Raw genomic sequence first — 22,110 nt, 5'->3', positions numbered from 1 at the left:
CTTCCAGAAATACTGGAATTAGCCTATTAAAGCTACCCCCTTTTAATATTCCTCTGGAGTACCAGCACTTGCCAGCAGGTTCCCTCCATGAGCGAGCCCTGTCCCTGTCCCAGCACTGCCTGCTGTGCTTCAGCACCGGACCCAAAATCCATGAAAGTCAAGGTGAAGATTTCCTGTGGACCTTCTGGGCTTTCAGTCAGACCCTAACTCATTTGTGTAGCATGTGATACTGGCCAAATCTGATATAATCATGTTTTCACAGGGGGGGAAACTGAGGTCTAGAGTAGTTGAGTCAGGATATGGATCCATCCACGTGGGAACTCAGTGCCTAGGCTCTGCATATCCCAGGAGCAGCACCGAGGGAAAGCCAGCCCAACTGTTAGATGGAAAGAGCCATATTTTTGCAGTCAGGAGGATTCTATCGTACCAGAGCTTTTTAATGGCTTTGAAGCAGAACTTTGGCCTGAAAGCCTTGCTCCCATGTTTTGGATGACCCTTAGGTGCCGTGGCTGCACGGCCGGGTCGGAAGCTCAAAGACAGACCGGCGCAATCGGGTGCGTCCTGGATAACAGCCCACGGGCTGTCATTTCTGTTGGCTTGTGATACTCGGTGCGTGTTTTCAAATACCAACTGGAGTTGTTTGCAAATGCCTAGTAAATCCCAAAATAGCCCCAATTTGCTGAATTTTGTGAATAGCATTCAGCCCACTCCAGCTACAATAGCAGCCTCCTCCGTGCCTCGCCGGAGCTCTGCCGAGGTACAATAGTGAGAGGGGCGAGGAGTGAGGCTGGGCGAGCAAATGTTATTATTCCAGCTTGCTGCACAAACAAAGGATGCGATTTGTTTTCCTGGCTTCTAGAGCGTTTTATTTGTATCTGCTCCGATTCTTTCGCTGCGTTCCTCGGTTTTCTTTTGTGGCTTTCCGCTCTTTGGGGACTCATTGTCCTGGCGAAGCGTGGTCCCTTTGGGATGGTGCTCCAGAGAGGGAGCACTGGTGCTGGGATGTGGATCGCCTCTCCCTTGCGTGTGTGTGGGCTGTGGAGGATGTCAGTCTGCGAGCATCCTTTCCGCTAACCCACAGTGGCGTGTCCTCAGTTCCCTGAGCTCTGTGGGAAGTCTGGCAGTTCAGGGGCTGCCATCCCCTCTCGCCCCAAGCTCCTCTTGCTACTGTGTTTACATGCTGGAAAGTTTATCTGCTGTGGTTTCTTCCCAGAGTCCAGCAATGAGATGCTGATGAGGAGTGACAGGAAGGTCACAGTGCAGGGGATGAGAGGGTGGGGAACACGCCCCGAGCTGGGCTCTGCATCTCCAGTCTCGCTCTGTCTCTGCCCAGCACAGCCTTGCTGGGGCAGTGGAGGCATCCTTAGCTGAGTTTGGGGTGGCCCTTCCTATCCCCAGGATGTCTGCTTCATGCGAGACAAGTCTTCACAACTCTTAAAGGTCCTTTATTCATTTTTTGTGTTTTATTTCTCATTCTGCTTCTGGGTCTATGGGAGTGTGTGATGAGCCTGAGCAAGCTGCTGGGGACAGGAGGGTGCCAATAACCCCAGCTCCTCTTCCCTGATGGGGGGATTTCCCTATCCCACCACCTGACCCACAGATCCTGTGCTTTCCTTGTTACAGAGAGTCTTGTGAGAGCATGGTGAGCTGCAGAGGGAGGTGGGCAGCCCTGTGCTCCTCCCCATGCGTGCTCAGAGAATGAGTGTTGCTGGAGGTGGGGACGGGAGGCAGGGCTGCTCACATGCTGCACAAACCGTGGGGCTCAGCACAGCCCAGAGGCTGCCAAGCCACAAACCGCAGCGTGAGCACGGAGATGTGCACAAGTATGATGGGATGGGTCTTGCTCTGGGGGTCAAGGCAGAGGTGGGACACACCACAAAGCCCCGAGATGCTCAAACCTTATTTATTTATTCTGGGAAGGGAGCGCTGGGTGCTGTGCTCCCTCTCTCCAGCACTGTCTGAAGCCTCAAATCGAGAGTGGCATTAGAAAGGGTAAAATTCGTTAGCATCTTAAAAATAAACCCAAAACCATTGCTGTCTCTTCAGATTTGCTGTGGGCTGATGGACCATTGGTCCGCACCAAGCAGTCTCTGCCCGGCGGAGACCTCTCAGAGGCTGGCTGGGGTAGTTGCAGGCGCGGTGCTCAGCATTCGTGTCCGAGCTTGGCATCTGTATCTAATCGGAAAATAAGTCACTATATATTTCATTAAACCAGCTGCTGCTGCTTTTATTTGCTTAGTTTGAATGATGCTCTGTTCCGTTGAAAACCAATTTGTTTTAGAAAAATGGGCTGTGTTAGCAGCCCACGTGCTGCTTGGCCCGTCCTGCCCCGTCCCTCCCTCCACGGGACACACTCAGCAGTCGGGCTGAGCTGTCCACCCACCCGGCAGGGGGTGGGACAGGAGGAGGCAGCACCGTGGGTGACATCCTGTCCTGGGACACAAATCTGCACATCCTGGCTGTGCAACAGCCCAGAGACCTTGAACAAATCACTTGCAAATGGTTCAGTCCTTCTGTTCTCTGTCTGTAAAGGAGAGATGGAGCAGCAAGTCTGGAGGTCCCTGGGTTGCCGTAAGTACCCGTAGGTAGGTGGGCTGACAAGATTTGCCTGTAATTTGGCCAAAATGAGGTGAGTGGGCTGGCTTCACCACTTTTAAGGCTGGAAAGCTGCCTGAAGTAATTGCCTGTCCTGCTGTGCTTGGCTTTGCCAGGTCTCTGTGACTGTGACACAGTCTGAAAACAACAGCAAATGAAACCTGTTAACTTTCCACACAGAACCCTGCCCCTCCTCACTGAACTGGGAAGTTACAGGAATTGTGTTTTAAAGCTTCACGCCACAGCCGTGAGGGGTAGCAATGTACTCCCCTTGTAAATTGGAACTGGAGAGTCTCAGGTTGTCTCATGGCCGAGGGGTTGTTGCTTTGCAGTGGAAGCCCCCAGGTCCTGCCCAAGGCAGGGAGAAGGGGTGGGCCGGGAGGAAACCTCCAGCCAAAACCTCTCGCGCTGGTTCCGTGTGTGTCTGTTAACATAAGGCAATTAGGAAACTTATTTCCAGCACACTGTTGGCCGTGACAGATTCCTGAACCCCAGCCAGCGCTTCGCGGGAGGAGCTGTCGTGGAAGAGGAAATAATGGGAATCTCGAGCTTTTTATAGCACTACCCGTTCTCTCTTGGCTGCCTGCGGGGAGCCTGATGTCCCCGGCACCACGCACGATGGGAGCCCACTGCGGGTGGGTGGGGAGTGGGACCTGGCTCCAGGGGAAGGTGGGAGCCAACATTCCTGCTGGGTGGAAAGGCACGAGATTGAAGCAAGCTGGTTGCCCACTCATCCAAAACCTGTGTGTGTGAGGATGCTTCCCCCTCCTCACAGCCAGCAGCCCCCTGTATGCTTGCTGCCTGTAAGGGGAGAGGGTACTGGGGAGGTTTTAGAAGTCGGTGGTGATTTTGATGCCTCGTCTGTTTGGCGATTCAGCTGGAGAGGCTGCAAGCATACCTGGTTCTCAGGCTGAAGTAGAGCTCTGCTGAGCACGTGAATCCAGGTCCTGAAGCCTGCCCAGTTGCCTAAAAAGGTCTCTAGAAAAAATTCAGCCTTGCACCCAGATGATCAACAGACACTGGAAATATCTATTTTATCTTTTTTTTTATACTTCAAGGCTTTAGGACTCTCCTAGCTGGCTGTGAACCTCACAACCAGGAGAGGAAGAGAAATCCCCCTCTTTTGTCCCAAACTCAGTCTGTCTCTCCACACTCACCGTCTTCTCACTCTAGTTATTAATCTCTTGGATACCCCATTTTTTTAAAGCTAGTCCCTCCTTTAACCTTTCTCTGCCTGGGCTGGACTGGAAGTGGGCAGCACAAGGACACGACTGTGGCAGGAAAACATGAGCAGTGGTGCTGGGAACAGGTCACTGAGCTGGGGCTGGGACCTGCTGCTGGATGAGCTGAGCAGTAAAGAAACAAATGAACAGAAGTGGCAGTGTGGGAATTAAATTTTTTTAATGATAATTTAATTCTTTTTTTTTACGTTAACTTAATTTGCTACAAGAGCAAAGGCTGGGCAGCAAAAAGGGAAGGAAGCAGACCTCAGACTGATGACAGGAAATGGTTTTGATGGTTGTGCTGGCTACGGAGGTGCTGTGGCTGTGGTTAAAGGCGTGATCAGGTTTACAGCAGCTGTGGGCAGCTGTGGATCACGGATGTCCATGGATCCAGGAGGATCTGTTGCTGGAGGCCAGCAAGTTTCCTGGGGCAGATTTAGAGCTGCAGGAGGTATCTCAGACCAGAACCTTCCCTTTGCTAGATGCAGCCTCCTGGTTGCTGCTGCTGATATTGCCTGGGAATAAAAGTGCTCTCTGCAGTTTTGGGAAAGGACAACCCCTTCTGATGTCCCTGTGCTGTTTCAGCCTCCTCTTGCATCCAAACATACGGTGCAGTTGGTGCGATGGAAAAGGAAAAACTGGTTCAGAGCATGTGATCAGAAATGTCCTGGACCAGCTCTGCATCTCCTGCTTCCTTCCACAGCTTTCCTGTACACCTCAAGGTCATTGGGCTGTTGCTTTCCACAGATTGCATTTTCCATTCCCCCTCTTGCTCTCGTGTTCAGCTGAGTCCAGCCACTGTGATTAAAGCATCCAGGCTCTCGCTGCAATGGCCGAATGCCTCCAAGTGCTGGTTTCCTTAACACACTCAGCCTTGTCACCCGGCCAGAAGCTGATTTACCCTGCAGATACAGGTGGGCATCTGTTAAACATCACCCCATCCCAAATGCACTGGCTAATGAGCCCTTTCTCAAGGGCATCTCCCCCCTTCCCCACGTCTGGCTGTACCCCTGCACTCTCCCATCCCCTCAGAGTGAAATCCCTGGAGTACAAGCACACACCACGTGGTCTGCCCTCAGTTAAAGCATGTTTACCTGTTGGTATTTCAGAGATGGAAATGACCACAATCCAGAGTGTTTAAATTAGGAGTGGCAGTGCAGGAACGTGCTGTCATGCTGGTTACCAAGGGTTCTTTCAGCGTGATGCTGGGATTCAGGGATGCTGGTTAAAGAGCATCCCTCTTTCATCCTGACTTTGAGTGGCAAGGACAGAGCAGGCTTTGCTCAGCAGGAAGGCAAAGAGGAGGAAATTGTATTTATTGGTGTTAACTGTCAGTATGGGATAAAAGACCAGCTGGATTCATAAACTGTGTGTAACACACCTTGGGGACAGAGAAATCTTGGCTGCAGCGCAGGAGGGAGTTTTCATCAGGAGTTCATAGGCATGGCCAGAGCTTGTGAGACCAGAGCTCTGCTGGTGCTGTGGCAAGGGACGATCAGACAGTTCAGCTCTCCTCTGTGCTTTCTGGGGGTCCTGGGGAGCTGCAACCCACCACACCAGCCCTGGAACACCATACTGGGGTTGTAGGACATCGGCCCACACAGAGCTCTGAATCCTGCTTGTCTCTTTCCTCCACATCTTCCTGAAGGGAAGAACCTGTGGGTTATAAAAGTGGAATATAAAGTGTCATTAATTGTACCGATGGTCTGCATGATTCAAGTATAAATGACACCCTGACATCCATCTGAGCCAACAGCTGGCTGTCATGAGGGGAGAGAGCACAGCAGGGTTTTGGGAGGAAACTGATGCCAGATTCAACTCATCCCTGAATGGTGCCCGAGCACAGCACAGGAGGAGGGTACCAACAGCCCTAAGCTGTCCTCTTGCAACCCACAGTGAGACAACTGCTCCAGAAGCTCCTCCACACTCCTCTCTGCAGCTGTGGTAAAACAAATTATCAGTAAAAGTAATAACAAATGCCAGCTGAGCCACGCTGCAACATAGCAGGTAAATCCCAGTGCTCCTGCTGGGCTGAAACTGCTGGTGCAAAGGTTGGAAACAGCCCTCTAAAGTGCAAATCTTCATCAATGGTGTGGAAATGGCATGGTTGTAGCCTCTTATCCTCATTGTCTCCACCTGTATTGTAATTAAGAGGGCTAAGTGTTCCTTTCCCTGCACTGGGGGTGATGGAGCTGACCCGTGTGGTTTCGGGGAGCAGCACACAGCTTCCCAGAGATACAAGTAGTGCATGTCATTCTCAGCATCCCAGCAGCACAGATCAACTGTACTCATCAACAGGTTTCCTCCTGGTATTCTGCAGTCTCTTCACTTCTCAGCACTTCCCTTGGATTTTCTACAAAGACTGGCTGGCCCTCACCTCAGCTCTCGTTATTAAAATGGGGGTTTTTCTACCTGGCGCTTTATTTTTGTGCCTGTGGCATTCACACGAGTGCTGTCTCGGGAGTCACGGCTGCTTTTGGGGGGAAGAATCGGGGTGAAGGGTGGCAACATTTCTTCATTCCCTTTTTGTCCTTCAGTGTTGGTGAGGCTGTGCTGAGGCTCGTGCTGGGGGGGCCGTGCAGGGCACTGCGAGGGCGGCCGTGCAGCCTTCGCCTCCCGCGCTCAGCCGAGTGTGCGCGCACGTGGCCGTGTGTGCTGCTCGCCGCACACTCGCACAGCTGAGCTGCTCTCTGAAAGGCTCAGCTGCTCAATAGCAGCTGCTCCTGGGGTCGGGGTTGTTCTTACATGCAAGAACAAGCCCTGCTTCCCTGCTAGAGAAGGTATTTAGCAGCAACCGGTTTTTGCCCAAAGCCTTTTTTGTTACCTGTGTCTGGAAACAGCGAGAGAGCGGGTCGCTGTTTTGCCTGCCTGTCTGAACACCATCAGAGAGGATTTTGCAGAGGTAGTTCCCCAAGGATTTTGCTAAGTGCTCTTCTTCCTAATAATTTTTCCAAATGCCATTTGTACTCCCAAGTAGGGTTTTATTGTGAGCATTAACAGCACAAAGAGTGTACTGTGGCTCCTTCTTGACTTAACTACTCAAGCTGTTTGAGTTTGAAACTCATTTTTGCTCTTTTGTGCTGAAGTTGACCGTATTTCATAACAAGATCTGCATTTGCAAGGGAAGTGGTGTTGGGGAGGACCACAGTGCTCTGTGCTGATCCCTGCAGCCTGTTTCTCTCCGTGCCACTCCAAGCTGCCGTGCTGAGAGCATCATGGGGCAAGAGAGATGAGTTGCACTGATGAGAGGGTTTGTTTGGGGTGGGTTGGTTTTGGTTGAGAGCTGTACTGAGTCTCACCAACTTTTCAACCAGGCACAAAGCGTGGAGAGTGTCGCTGACACTGTCCTTGCTGACCTGAGCTGCTCCCATCCCATCCATGCACATGTGGAAGGCTCTGCAGCTGGCCGCTCTTCCCCTAGATCCTGTCTGCAGCATGTTACAAGCCTCATCTCTGATTAGTATTGTACTATCTTATTTTTGTTAAAAGTAACAAAAATTGAAGCCCAGCCCCTGTTCTGAGATGTGAGTAGCATTTAAAGTTGATGATGATTGCAGTTCTTTTAGCCTCTTTTGTTGCACAGGGTGGTTTAGTATGTTTACCCACGGTATTTTTGGCATGTGGATTTCACAATTTGTTTAGCAATGTCAATACCATCTGGAGCATCGTCTATTTAAAGTACATTAGAGAGATGAGGAACAACCTATCATATTTTTCCATAGGGTGCATCAAGATTGGAAATGAGAGTCATTGAGAAAGGTTTAATGGGAAAGAGACGTTCGTTGCACTGCACGCTTGTCTCTTATCGCGAGTGGTTACGGCTCTGGTGCCATTCCTCTGCTGCTTTTCCTGATTGTATTGTGCCACTGTATAATATCTGCCTTGAAAAGCAAACAGAGCTGCCTTAAAAGGAGGAAGAAGGGATGGTGACTTTGACTTATTCCCCTGAATTGAGTAGGACGGTTTGCAGGAGGTGATCTGTGGAGAGGATATCAGACGTGGTCTGTTATAAAGGCTGCAGGGTTCCTCCACTTTTCCTCCACTGCTCATGGAGGTTAATGGATGCAGTGTAGGGGTTTGATGCCAGTTACTGTGCTTTTTTAAGAATGCTGTGAGCCAGATCTGCTACTGAACAGCCTTTTTGGTGGCTGTGGACCCGACAGGGGAAGGGGTGGCCTCCCATGTCATTTGTCCACAAGCCAGCCCAGCGTGCACACTGAGCCCTGGCTCATGGCAAGCTCCAGCTGCTGAAGGGGAAGGCTCTGCTCCTACTCTGATCCACTTTACTTTGAGTAGCACCAGGGTTCAGCCCTCGTTCACAGGCACCTACAGAGCTCTGTGTGATTGTTGGGGTGGTGCAGCCCATCTTCACCAGCAGCATTGGGGATGCAGATAGGGTGTCAGCAATGCTGGCTTCAGAGGTTCTAGAAGTCCTTGGAAGTATTTTCTCTGTCCCATACAGGAATGCTGCCTCTGGCTGTGTCCTTGGGTACACACATGTGGAGCTCTGCAAGCCAGCAAGTCTGGCTTTATTCTCCTGGTGCCAGGGCTGCATTTGGCAGGGATTAGCATCACTGTGCTCTCAGTTAGACCACAGTTTCTGATCTTCACAATGGCACCAGCAGGACAGGCAGCTCTGGCATGAGCCCCAGCCCCCTCAGGGAGGGCAGCCCCAGGGGGAGGGAGTGTGATGCTCAGCTCAGCTCTGATGGCTATTTGGTATCAGTGACAGTTGCTGATGGCTGTTACTCCACCCTGTGAACCCTCAGAGGGGTGTTGGGGAGCTTAATGCACATTCACTATTACTGACAGTTGGGTCATCCACGAGTGTGAACCCTCCTCGCTGCGTGCTCGCAATGCTCATTATCCAGAGGAATTTCAGGGAGTGGTGGGGCTCCAAACACCACTCACATCCTGGTGAGAGGAGCAAAGCCTCCAGGTGAGCTGGCGACAGAGATGCATGATTGCTCATAGGCTCTGTATCTTCAAAGCTGGAGATGATTATTTGACACCTGTGCAGTATTAAATCCAAGCGAATCCTGGCTGGAGAGTCCCTGTGGCACACTGGCCCCTTGGGCAGCTGGTCCCGGCTCAGCGAGATGAGGTCCCTCTGCAGTCCCCATCACCTCTCTGCTGCTTGCACTTCATAAACTGCTGCACTGCTAAAGGGCACTCTCCTGCTCTGCATCAAATGAGACTAATTGAATTTCCCTTTCCCTTCGGTATTTAACGTTATTTTCAGGTCGTGTTGGCATTAACGAGAGCCTGGCCGTGGTTTGCATAAGGATATTTATAGGCTCCCATGCAGATGAGAAGTGTCGTCTCCCCGCATCATGTGCCCGGCTTGGACGAATAAATTTCACATTGTTACTTTGAACTGGGTCACCAGAAACTTCAAAAATGTATTCCTCTGATCGTTTTGATACAGGTTACTTAACAAGGGAGATAAACTAGTACTGCCACACAGTCGTAGGGAGAAATGGATTTGCAGAGCCCAAGGCGGTGTCGGGGCGGTAGAAGCTGTTCTGATACACGCTCTTCAAAGCTTCCTACGTTTTGCCAGCCTTAGCATTTTTAATCATTTTGCTGGCTGGCATTCATCTGGTGAGAGTATCAAAGCACTCCAACGGGCGAGTGTTTCACCACAACCATTAGTACAATCCTGCACTTGTCAGCCTCTTCCCCTTCAGGAGATTGCAAGCAAAAATCCTTGGTGTTTTAAGCTACGGGAGTTTTTATTCTCATATAGAGGACAAGCTGTAATTAGTTCTTGCTGCTGCATTTAGAGATGTCATGTTTATTTGAGGAACTTGGGTTAAACCTCTTGGCTCCAGCCCCCGCTGCCCAAGGTGGGAGAAGTACAGATGGCCCGTGGGAAACCTCCCAGCTCTTTCTTTGGCCAAAGGAATCTTTACATCCCTGGTACAGGGAAAAAGTATGCATTAGCTCTTGCACATACCCACAGAATTGCTCTCCTGCATCACAGGATGCAGATAAATATCCACCCTTAGGCAGCTGATTGAAATTGAGATCCAGGTAATAATTAAAATAATTGTGTTGACCTTAAACAGAAGGGTGACCCACCGAAGTCTTGGCGTGCCAGCTGCACATTCATCACCTCGCAGCCCGAGGTGCTCTGCATTTATTTTAGCACTGGCAGAGTGTGACAGATCCGTGTGACTGGAGCTTGAACACTCACTGGAGCAGGGGGGATCAGGAGCCAGCGCTGCTGCACCTCAGCAGGATGTGTCCGTGTGTCCTCTGTGCTGCCAGAGGAGGATGTCTGTCCTCCAGCCACAGCTACTCCTCTTCCATGGCTTAAAGAGTGATCTGAACCAAACTGATAGAACCTCTCCAAAAACACTTGTGACACCATTGCTGTGCCTTGGTTTTATTTTGGTTTTGGTTTTTAATGGCTTACTGAGGTTTTCAGATGAAACCATCCAAATCCCAAATTTCAGCCTTTTTAAACAGCTTAAAATGGGGAAAAAATGGTGACGTTCCTTAGTGTGGCTGTACAGTTGTGGTGAGGATCAAATACAACCCTCCCAAAGCATGCAGATGTAGACCCTCCACTGTGGAAGGTGCAGGAGCACTAGGACAGAGGAGAGTTGCTTTCCCCCTGTGGAAGAAGAGGAACAATATCCCTGGGGGATTAGATGAGCCACCCAAGTCACCCAGAGGGACAAGAGCAGAACAATTAATTCATTCCTGGACTCCCAAGTCCTATTATTTTAATTAGGAGTCCATCCTGCCAGGATTTGATCCTCAGTGATGGGCAGGGCTGGTGAAGCTGCAGCTGTTTTTAGGAAGCTGTTTCAGTCCATGAATTAGCTTTGGACACAGCAGAGTTATCTAGTCGTGGCACCTTTTGCCTGGGATAGGGCAATAAATCATAGTTAACTTTAGATTAATCATTTCTACGTATCTCTGTGTGAAGATGGCACAGATTTCCCCACTGGGTTTCTTGTAAGTTGTAACAACTATGTGAAGAGAATATTTTCCTATCAAGGAAGCTAAGTAGTTCATCTGTGCTCCTGGCTGTCCTCATATGTTTGAGAAGTCTTTAGAAAGCCCGAGAGAAATAATTCCAGATTATTGAAAGCAATTTGTCTTGTAGAAGGCAAACGTGCCTGCATTTAACCGTGTCTCTGCATTTTGGGTCTCAGATTTTCTGGGATGTAACTGTAAGGTCTTGTACTCACCCTGCCTGCTCGGAGCTCCCTGCCTGACAAGGTGGAATCTTGGCTGCCAGCTGTGTTGGAGGTGAGCTGAGGTGGTGCCTGCATGTGAAACCCACCTGTCCTGCCCTGGGAAGTGAACATGAGCTGGATCTCACAGGCTGAGTGCCAGTCTGCTTCCTGCAGCCACGAGCTGACTTGCTGGTGGGATGCACTGAATGCTGGACCACTTGGCCAGGATGAGGAGGTGGGAAAGCCCAAGCCCACCATGCTGGGCTGGCACAGAGGTGTGTGCACCATCATCATTCCTCTGGGAGCACAGTGAGCCATATGATTTCTGGGGTCAGTTCTGACATAGCCATCTCCTCCCAGGCAGCAGGGCCGCTGTCCCTTATCCACTCAGAGGAGGATTTATCCTCTTTCCCCATGGACACGAGCAAGGCAGTAGCCACTGCCATGCCCCATCTGCCCAGCTCCAACCCCTCTGGGGCATGGCATGGAGCTGTTTGCTGCTGTAAGGAGCTACTGAATTCATCAGGAGAAGCTCTTTCCCGTGCAGTGAGCTGGTGTGGGGGCTGTCCCCACGGGTCCTGGTTTGCTGCTGTGCTGAGGGGTCTGGGTGCAGGTGGCCTGGTGGTAGAGCCAGCCCAGCTCTGTGCTCTCACCGAGGGAAGGGGGGCTCATATCTCTGACTTGTGCTGTACAAGTAAGTGCAGATGTTTTTGTTTAGAACACGTTGCGATGGGTGTTTCTGTGGTGTCAATCAAACACTGACATTTTCCCAGGGTGAAGCTTGCTGAGACAGCAGTCGTGAGCAGCAGCCACGTGCAGGAGGGTTATTTCTGCCTGGTTTTAAGCAGCTACTGAGAATTAGTCTTTTATATCCAGGACAGTACAGTGTGGGCAGCAAAAGTAAAATTTCAAGCTGCAGGCACATAATTAGGTTTCATGCCTGGGGATCCATGGCAGAGAGAATGGAATCAGCTGGGCTGAGTCCTGCTCCTGCGTCTCAGTCCAAGGTCGAGGTTCAGCATCTTGGTCTGAGGTTCAGCATCTCAGTTTGGGCTCCTCTCTCCTCGCAGTGCCTGTGCCTCAAATTGGGGGGCTCTGTGGAGCCATACCTGCCTTTTCAGCAGGGCCATGCCCTTGCAGGCTTACCCAGATCATAGCTCTGTGGCACGTAGGGCACTTGCAGTTTGAGGACAGCCAGAGACTGGCAAAGGGTCTGGGATGTTCCTGTGGGGAAGGTCCCTCTCTAAAATAAACGTAAGAATGCTCTCAGAAAGTTAGTATTTGCTGTCTTTACAAAACCTGAAAAAATCCAGAGGGCTTGCTTCCTCTCTCCAGCAGACTTTAATGAAGGCTCCTGTAGAGTGTGGCTTAATCGCTGTGAAATTATCGCTTCATCTGTGTGATATATCTGTGTGTCTGTATCAGATCCCCCTGAGCAGCTCGGCTGTCATGTCAGCTCCGCCACGCTGCCGGGAGTGCCTGGGCCGGCCCCCTCCCTGCTCCCCCTCGCACTTGAGATAACATGGAAAGAATTTTTCAACAGACAGAGAAGATGGTAATCCATGAAGATGGATTTGCATTAGTGTTAACAAAGGCCGAGATGGTGACAAATGAAGGCCTCTGCGCTGACAGGGGAGCACATGTCCTCGTAGGGATGCTCTGGCCCAACACAGAAGGTGTTGGATGTGCTGGTGGAGATGAGGAGAGGCTGCCCGTGTCCTCCTGCAGCCAGGGCTTTACTACTGCTTTACTACCAGCAGACAGGGCTTCAGTGCCAAGCTCTTGGCTGTTCCTGTGGTATTTGGCATGGAAAACAGCATGCAAATCTTACAGGGTGGCAGGTCGGCCTGGAAATAGGATAGAGTTTCTGCCCTGTGTCTGAGCTACTTCGCTGTAGTCACTGTAGTGTTATTTTTTAATTCTTCTTGGCTGTGTGCAGCTATATATCTCCTGTTCAGAATAATCCTATTTGTGCTGCAATAACAGTAGAATTACCGCAGCGAGCATCAAAGCCCGTGTAGGTCATGAGCGTTTTGTTTCATAATCTCAACGTGGTGATGATGATGATGACCTTTTGCTGCCTGTGTTTCCGTGTACCTGTGTCTCATTCTTATTAAATATCCTTGCATTGAAATCTCTTGCTAATCTAATCTCCCCATGTGGCTGCTATATAATTATCTCATTTTGTAAAATATTGCATCTGTCATTCTCCCCCCCACACTTTTGAAGCAGAGGGAGGGTGAGGGGCAGAGGGGAGCGGGGAAGCTGCTGAAGGAGGCAACAGTAATCCCACTTAAGTGACAATTTGTACATTATCAGTTTGTAATCACTGCTGTGTGTGCCACCTCTGAGGCACCATGTTCCCGTCCCATAGGAGGCCAGGAAGGGTGGCCTCAAGCAGGAAATGTGCACTAGGTTTTTTTTTGCTTTTTGGAGGGGTTCAAATAGACTTTCAGCTTGCTCTTTTTGTTCCCCCTGTGGTTGTTGCCCCTGTAAGCATTAATTCCTTGTACAGCTCTGCAACAGGCATGGTAAGCACAGTTGTTTCACACTGACCTTCCCCTCTGGTGTGGGGCTGGGTGCCAACCAGCACTGCCTTCAATCCCTAAATCTGGGAAAGAGATTGTCCCTTCCCAAAACGCCTTTCTGCTCTGCAGCAGCCTCTCAGGCTGGAAAAAGGAGCTCCTGTGCTGCTCGGTTGGAATGAAGGTGGCTGCTGACCCATCACTGGAGAAGGGCAGCAGCAGGACCCAGAGCCCCTTGCTGGGCAGTCATCTCTCCAAGGTGGCCCAGGGCCCTTCCCCGCAGAGCCCCCTGCTAATCAACAACTTAAAATAACAAAGTGAACACGCAGTCGTTGTCTAATAACGAGAAGCTTTGGGGAACAAAGAGCCACAGGGCTCTGTTTTTGTAAACCATCCTCAGGGAAGGACCAGAGCGCATCTGCTCTGGCAGGTTCTTCCTAGAAATAGCAAGTTTAATTAATCATCGTGTTTTCTTTTCTTAAACTATTTAAATTCTTTTTTCCCCCTCAAGGGATAATGCATTGCTGCCTTTTAAATAAGTACTGCAGTTGTAAACTCCTGCCATACTTCTGTCTGGGAGCACATCTGTCTTCTGGCTTGGAGCACATCTGTCTGTGCCTCCCAACCCATTGCTCCCACGTTCTGGCACAGTGGGAAAATCTGTATTTCAGCAAGGAATCACATGGATGCTTCCAGGCTGCAGAGGGTGTCAGATGCAGAGCCCTTTATCTTCTAACCCCCCTTATCTTTTAATTCTGAGACGTTTTTGTCTGACAGTTCATAAATTAAAAATGTTTCTTCTGTGACTTTTTGCTCCCGTTTCGTATGTATTTCATGTAAAGACTTTCCAGGCATTTGAGTTCTGGGAAGAATTATGCAAAACGAGAAGCTCTGGGTTTATGTTCTTATGGGACGCACTTGGCGTGCTGCAAACCACGATGCCACAATCAGTGACTGTGCACTTTAAAAATACTGAGAGTTGTGAAATTTTCCTGTAGCCCAAGCGTCGCCCTGGAAACACATCAGATGTGCGGATTTATCACACTCTGCTCTGAGTTGCAGCGAGGTTCAGGTGCTGACCCTGACCTCGTGCTGCTCTCTGGTGGCTGAGGGCAATCCCGATGTCTCAGTGATCTCTGATCATGTGGTACCTTCAGTGCTGCCTAAGGACGTTTGCACCAGACTCCACAGGTGTGAGCCGCGTGTGCTGGACATGTGGGTTTATGGAGAGGTGTCTTAATAGCATGCCTTGATCATCTTTGCAGAGATGGCCCTCTTGGGAAGCAGGGGAGATGCTGCAAGCACCTGGTTTGCATTGCCACGCTGTTGAGCCCCTCCATCCATGACTGACAGCCCCTCTTTTCCTGCCTGCTCCAGTGCCCATACAATTGGGTTTGTTGCTGGTTTCCTTTCTCCTCTTACTGCTTCTGCTGTTTCTGTCTCCTCCTTCTCTCTCTACAACACAGTCGCAACCTCTGGTCATAAATGGTTTTCACCACCACCTTGTCTTGCTGCTGTTTGTCTTCTGGCACTGTCTGCTTGTTCGTGCCCTGTTTCACCTTCTCGACCTGCCTGTGTTAAAGATTTTTCCCTCTGTGCCCTTCCCATGCTTCTCCCAGCTCTCCAAGCCATCATCCTCAGAGTCATCCTGCTGTCAGGCTGCTGGAAAGGCATTTTTCTCTCTTCTGTCTCTGCAAATTGGCTTCTCTTGCTTCAAAATACCCCCTTGCCAAGACCTTCTATTGCTTCCTTGGGCTTTGCTCCTGCTCTCTCTGCCCACCCCAAAGTGCATTTCACCATCTTGTCTCTCCTGTCTCTGCAACAGGCCCCAAAAATACAAGCTGAGCTCCTCGATGGCTGCCACCCTGAGTGGGATTTTGGCTGTGCTGTTTGCCTGTGTGGCACGCCGGGAGCAAAATCCATCTCCCGTAGGCAGCTCTTTGCACCTCTGTGAGATTTCAGGGCAAATAGAGCCGGGTATGTACTGATAAGGTGTACAGAGCAGAGAGGACAATTGAATTGCCGTGAGTGGCACATGCATCAGTGTCCCTGACAATCCGGTAATTAGCTGGCATAGCAGAGCCAGCCGTGGAATGAGCCCGGCAGCTTGTTTTCAGACATTAGGGGCTGACTACCAGCCAGTACCTGCTTCCTGCTCTGACATCTGGGTCTGCAATGAGCCCTGATGGCTGCTTCCCTGTAAAGTCACTGTCACCTTGGAGATCCCTAACAACGAGCAAATCCCCGTGCAGGCGCCCGCAGTCTCTACCGGCTGCAGAGTGGGGATGGGGTGGTGGGTGCCCCCACTTTGTTGCTGTCTAACCCCCCCTTGCTCTCAGCTGGAGTTGTTTGCAGGACTGGAGGGGGGGCTCACGCTTGTGGCAAGGTGGCAGCACCTCAAAATCTTCTTATGGGAGACCCTGGGTCTCTCTCTCTTCCCTCCTGCTCTGAATTTTCTGTGTTGCTGGTAATGTGTGTCTGTGATGCAGGTGTCTTTGCCCTGGACGGGAGTTGGGGGCACCAGGGGAGCAATGTCCCCCCCCATAGTGCAGGGCCATTGCAGGCAGACACATCAGCAGACGTGTATGCAGGTGGGGCACGGTGAGGAGGGATCTGCACTGCATTTCTAAGCCAAAGTCTGCTGGGGGAGATGGATGCTCTGGGTGAAATATTCCTGCTTGGATTGTCGTGAGCACTGAGCTGTGGTCCTTCAGCATGGGCTTTTAGAGAATTAACCTGCTTTGGAATAAGAGAGGTAATGGGTAATTGGGTAAATGAGAGATTTGTATGAGATATGCTGTAAGTTTCCTTGGTGCCATTGAATTCCCTGTAGGATCAGTGCTGTTCGAGGTCTTAGCATATAGTTTGGGAAAGGAGGCTGAGAACAGCACGCCAAAGGTGCCTGGTGCCCCTGGCTTGTCCTGGGTGATGAGAATGAGTCAAGTGCAAAGAGCTGCAAAGGACATCAGGTAGCAGCAGCTGCCTGGGAAAGCAGCAGACGAAATCCAGCCTCACGGAAGGCTGAGTGACGCAGGTGAGGAGAAACGATCCTCACAGCCGTAAGCACTGCCGTGGTCTGACCTGGCTGGTGCTGGTGAGGAGCTGTGTCCTGGAGTTAAGATTAACACTTCCACGAGAATATTGACTCGGTGCTCTGTAGCGATCAAAAACGCAGGTTGAATGTAATGGATTTTTAGAAACAAAAGAGAAAATTAAGCCCAGAACACAGTTATGGACTGTTGCATTAATCTGCTGTGTGTCTGCATGGGAAATAAATACTGCCTGCAGCTCTGATCCCTGCCACAGAGAGGAGTGGGGAGCCAGGGCAGGGACAGAGCAGGTGACAAGGGCAGTGGACATCCCTACGAGCTTTGGCAACATGAGCAATGCTCAAAAGCTGCAGAGGGGTGGCTGGGGCTGTGCAGGCAGGGTTAGGCACTGTGAGGTGAGCAGGAAACGTCTTTTCTTTGTTACTGCTAATCAGTTGCTGGGGTATCAAATTAGATTAATAGATGGCAGGAGGGAGAGCAAACACACGTGGCTCCTCTATGGCAGGAGGAAGGAGAACAGCGGAACTGGCTGCCAGATGAGTTTAGAAAGCTTCCAGAAGTAATTAGACAAATTTGTAAGAGGAAAGTACTATTGAGAGTGTTGCTGGCACTGCCAGTGATGAGCTAAATCTCTGCACTACAGGATGCTGGAGGTCAGGAGGATGCAGGAGCATCAGTGGGTGCTCACACGACCGTATGACTTTCCCTGGGCATCTCTGGAGGCTGTGCTTGGGGAGATGGTCCTGAACTGACTGAAGCTGGTTCATCTCTGCTCTGGGTGGCTTCAGCCTGCTCTGTTGGAGACATTTGCACATACTGGACAAATGGAGGAGTGGGTAGGTAGCCTGCAGAGTAGAGGAACTGGAGAGCTGAGCACAGCCAGTGCAAGGCTAGGGTAACAGCAGGGCATCATGCAGGCATGGCTGTGAGTCCTGCTGGGGTAAGGATGGCTGGTGACCCTAAAATCCTGGTACTGAACAGGTATGAGGGTTACAATCGTAGGAGGATGGGGGTGTGGAGGGAGTCGAGCTCCCAGGGGATATCTCTGGGTAGGAGCATCACTCAAGGAGCTGTACATGGAAATTGGAGCTCTGCTTGTCACCAGAGCAGCACTCAGCATCCCTGTGAGACTGGAAAACTTGGGCTGAGTCTCGTGGCAAAAAGGTCCTTTATGTGCCTTTTTTCCTGGCTTTGTGAAAGTGTGTTGAGCTGTTACCTTCACATGAAGGAGCTGGATAGTCACTGAGAGAGGTGGAGAACAAGAAATACCATGTTATGATCTTCAGTTGGTGGCCATTGGTGTTCCTTGACCCTGACAACCCTCTCAGTGCCTGGACAGCTTGTCACTGCTGCTGCAGTGCTGCTGCCATTCCAGGGACCACAGGACAACAAACCCATGCAGGGAGAGGGAAAGCAAAGCAAATAAACAAGGAGTGCAACTTAAAACCTCTCCAAATGTGCAGTGTTTTGTGACTAATACTAACGTAATTGCTGTCATGCTTTTAACATAATGCTTTTATCTCCCAGATAGACTCCTTCTGGTCATTAATCTCAAGGGTTTCTAAGTGAGTGAGCATCAGAGAGATGCAGCCTTTATGGCCAAGTGTGGTCAGAGTGTGCAGAGCACCCCAGAGCAAACTCAGGACTGGGGCTCCCCATGGGGAGCTTTGCTCCAAACCCACAGAACCCTCAGAAGTCCTGGGCCTGGACAAGGCTGTGTGTATTCTTTATGGCTTCTTTTCTTCTCTGTAACTGCTGGCCCACAAACCCATGGCAAGAGCTGACTGACAGCTCTCTCAGTGTGCCTACGCTGTCTCCATCCTCTGCTCAGCATCCCTCTGTCCCTTTTTAACCTTGAGGAGCAGAGCTCAGGAAGCAGCTTCTCCCTCTTTCCCAGCTCTCTGAGGTTCACAGACAAGAAGGCCAGGAGGGATAGTTACAACCAGCAGCTCTGACCTCCTGCCTAACACGGGCCAAGGAATTTCACCCAGTAATTCCTGCCTCGAGCCTCTACCTTCTCTCTGAGCTGGAAAGCACCACATAGATGGACCCAGTGGCGATGTGTCTGGTTTTGAGGTCATGCTGGTCTCATGGAGGATTGTCTGCTGAGGTTTTTGCTTTTGGTTATTTTCTGTTTGGCCTTTCTGCCTGCTGTGAGCTGGGTCAGATCCGTGGCTGTGCGGCTGTGCTGAGTCTGCTCCTGCTGCTGGGGGAGGACCTGCTCGCAGGAGCTTCTTCCTGTAAGCTTGCTCCGGGCAAGACTTTCCAGGTTGGTGTTGCTGGAGACCCACAGCCACACAAAACAGCCACTGCACAGTTGGCAGAACCGAAGAAGGGATGAGGGTGAGGAAATTCAGGATAATTTCCAGGAAATCATCTCACTGCCTCATTTATTCACTGCAAAGGTCTCAAAATGTCACCCGGCTCCCTGGGACACCCGACCATGGCTGAGGGTGAGCTCCCCTGGGGTTTCATGACCGCTCAGGAGGAGCAGCCCTTGCCAAACTGCAGCCTTGCCCCAGTGCTTAATTGAGGTGACGGGGGTAACACAGGGTGTTAGCCATGGTGGATCCTGCAGCACAGGGCTGCTCTCGAGGCTGCTGCAAGCCCAAGTGAGGTTTTAACTGCGAGGTCTGTTGCACCTGCTGAGCCTAAAATGGTCTGCAAGTCACCTTGGGAACAAGGGCATCATATCTCTGCTACTCCCTGCAGGCTGCAGGGAGTGAGGGAGAAGGGTTTGGGGAAGGGGCCATGGCCAGGTCATGAGAGCCTCTGGGCACATGGGACATGGGGAGGGCAGCTCAGTTGTGTCCCCATCCCATTTGTGTTATACACTGCAGACCCCCTGAACTTGTCTGGATTTCAAAGGAGGAAAATGAGCTGAACCCAAGCACTTGCTCCCTCCCACCTTCCCCTGCCCCCCTGCTGCCAGTGTGAATGAGAGTGTCTGGGCTGTTTTTCACCATCAGGCAAAATCCCGTCTCACACACTGCTCACATGTCCACAGCCAGCTGTGGCTTGGCGCCGGGGGCGTGCCAGACCCACGGAGGCTGTGCCAGAGGGCAGCAGCACGCTGCAGACTACTTCAGACCTTTCTGGCCTCGCTGGCTTAGGACTTTCCCCTTCCTCTGCTCTGGAGAATCGAAAAGGATTCCTCTCCTTGCGTCCTTCGTCCGTTCGGAAACCGGCCGTCCCCACAGATCAGAGGGATGCAGCAGGCACCCCACACACATTCCCTGCCCATCTCATTCCCTGGTGCTGTGTAGCTGCGGGCTCTGGCTGGGCTCTGCTCCTCACCACTGTCCCGGGGCTGGCTGGGCTGGCAGGCTCTGGAGGCAGCTCTGCTCCGCTGACAAAATGCTTCCGACCGCGCAGTCAGAACAATTTTGACATTTTGGGGAAGGAGAGAAATCTCACCCGGCATTGTGCATGGTTGGCAAAACCGTCGCTGACAGCATGAATAAAGGTGGACGGCTCTCAATCAACCTTGATTCGCTATTTACTTCTAATTCAGACATATTGCCAACAAACCATCTCTCAGATCAGGTTGGAGGATTCTCTCTGCGAGTGTTGAATTGTATTTGAGCTGTAACGATGCTTGTGGCTTTTGGCATGTTGTGGAGCAGGAAGGAAGGATGCTTCCTTGGCCTGCAGAATCCGGCAGGGATTTTTGTGGGCATCATCACTTGCTTTTTGGGGTTTGGCATCTCTCTGTTCCCTGTCCTGCAAATACAGCCCATGCACAGGGTAGCTGAGGGCCCTGTGGCTGCAGCAGAGCGGGGTTTCAGGCACGGTACACCCTGACCCGCTGTGAGGGTTTGTGTGAGTATGTGGGAAGTGGATCCTGGGCAGCAGTTTTGAAAAGAAGTCTTTCCAAATTTTACCAAGTGTGTCAGAGAGACTAGCTCTTTGCTTCATTCTCTGTTCATTGAGTGGAGCATTCAAATATAACAACCTTTACAGTGCAAATGTCATTGGTGACAAGGTTTGCTTTGTTCTTCTCAAAAGGCTGCTCTGACACTGCTGCACCTTGGCAGCACTAGGACTGTCTGTCCTGTCCCACACACCATGCTCTGGAGCATCCATCCCCAGTGGACCAGCAGCAGCCACCCTGCAGCTCATCAGGATGCTGAGCCTTCCTGGGATACTCCCTCCAGGGGGCTGCTCAGAGCAACCTGCTCTGGCATTTCACTTGTGATGTGCAGGTGGGTTTCCCCGATGGAGTGGGCTAGGAAATGTTGCACTGGGACCACCTGGACTTTTGTTTTCAGTAATCCTTCCTGAGACCATGTTCTTCCAACTCCCCCAAAACAAGCCTTTTGTACTGGTGCTCTGAATTAACTCAAATGAAATCGGAGCGTTGTCCAGCTCTCCACATGTCATCAGCATGATTCTCTCCATCGCCTGTTCAAGCAGACAGCTCCCAGGTCACTGTCAGAAGTAGGGTTTGGTTTTAGAGCAGGTAGGAGCTCATTCCCCCATAATTCCTACATTGTGTGTTGAAGTGCCCCTTAGGAGGCACAGTCAGGATTTAAGTGGCTGTGAACCCTTCCCATCCAGCACGTCCCTGAGTGGACCCTGTGCTCAGACAAGCTGCCAGCTTTATCCTTAGTCAGCATGAGGGGACAGGGCAGGGACCATCCTGTGGCTCCCATGCCAATCCCTGCTGGAGCAGCACCTGCAGAGGTACTGCAGACACACTTGATTGCCATGTGTGAGTTTTGGCTTCCCCATCCATAAAATAAGGGTGCCTGCCTTTTTTTCCCCTGGTGCTATGCTATGTTAAGGGTCCCCCTTATGGTGCTGCAGCTTGTCCTGGGTGATCCTTGCTGCTGGGCCTGGAAGGGCAGGAAACCATTACCTTCCTCTGAGCTTTGGCAGTGCTTCTGGTGCCCCCAGTATTGACAGCCTGGCCCCCTGCAGCCGCCCCCTCCAGTTTGTTCCTCTCCCACAGCTGCAACAAGTGTGTGCTCCAAGGGGGTGTTTGCATTGAGTGTTTTAGTTCTCTAGTGTACGGTGCCATATGGGAATGTACCATCAGTCAATTATGGCTTCTTTTCATCTCTAAATAAAATGATTTGTTAATTTGAGTGAGTGATCACTCAGATCACTCAAATGGCCTGGATGCTTTTCCTGCAATGGCAAACAGCTTGCGCGCTCGCTGAGATGGATGGTGAGCCGGTGCCACTGGATACTTTCTGGGGTTGTTTTCAATTTAACTGTGAATTGAATGGGAAGAAAAACGTTTCTCTTGGCAATTTGATAGGCGCTAGCTCTTCTGACAGATGTTGGAGTTTATTATCCCACCGGGACAATGTTTTGTAGTTTGGAATTGCTAATTGCTTTGAAGGCTTGGTGCTGCGGGAGGAGCAGGATGTGGCTGTTGGCAGGTAGCGGGTGCTGCCAGCACCCGAGGACCTGGGGTGATGGGCTCTGTTGCCTTCCTGCTAATGGCTTTTGACTGTGGCTGCCAGACCAGCCTTGGCACTGCATCCTGGCAGGCTCCATGAGGTTTGTCAGCAGG

General features: G+C 51.1%; 1 protein-coding gene across 5 annotated transcripts in view; it reads left to right on the top strand.

The window, feature by feature from the left end:
* The window catches only part of CACNA2D2 (calcium voltage-gated channel auxiliary subunit alpha2delta 2), a 238,463-nt gene that overhangs the window by 139,167 nt on the left and 77,186 nt on the right, over positions 1–22,110 (top strand). The window lies entirely within an intron of this gene.

Source organism: Chiroxiphia lanceolata, chromosome 11, assembly GCF_009829145.1.
Source record: "Chiroxiphia lanceolata isolate bChiLan1 chromosome 11, bChiLan1.pri, whole genome shotgun sequence".
NCBI lineage: Eukaryota > Metazoa > Chordata > Aves > Passeriformes > Pipridae > Chiroxiphia > Chiroxiphia lanceolata.
Note: the sequence above shows the minus strand (reverse complement) of the source record. Positions and strands in the feature narration are given on the sequence as shown.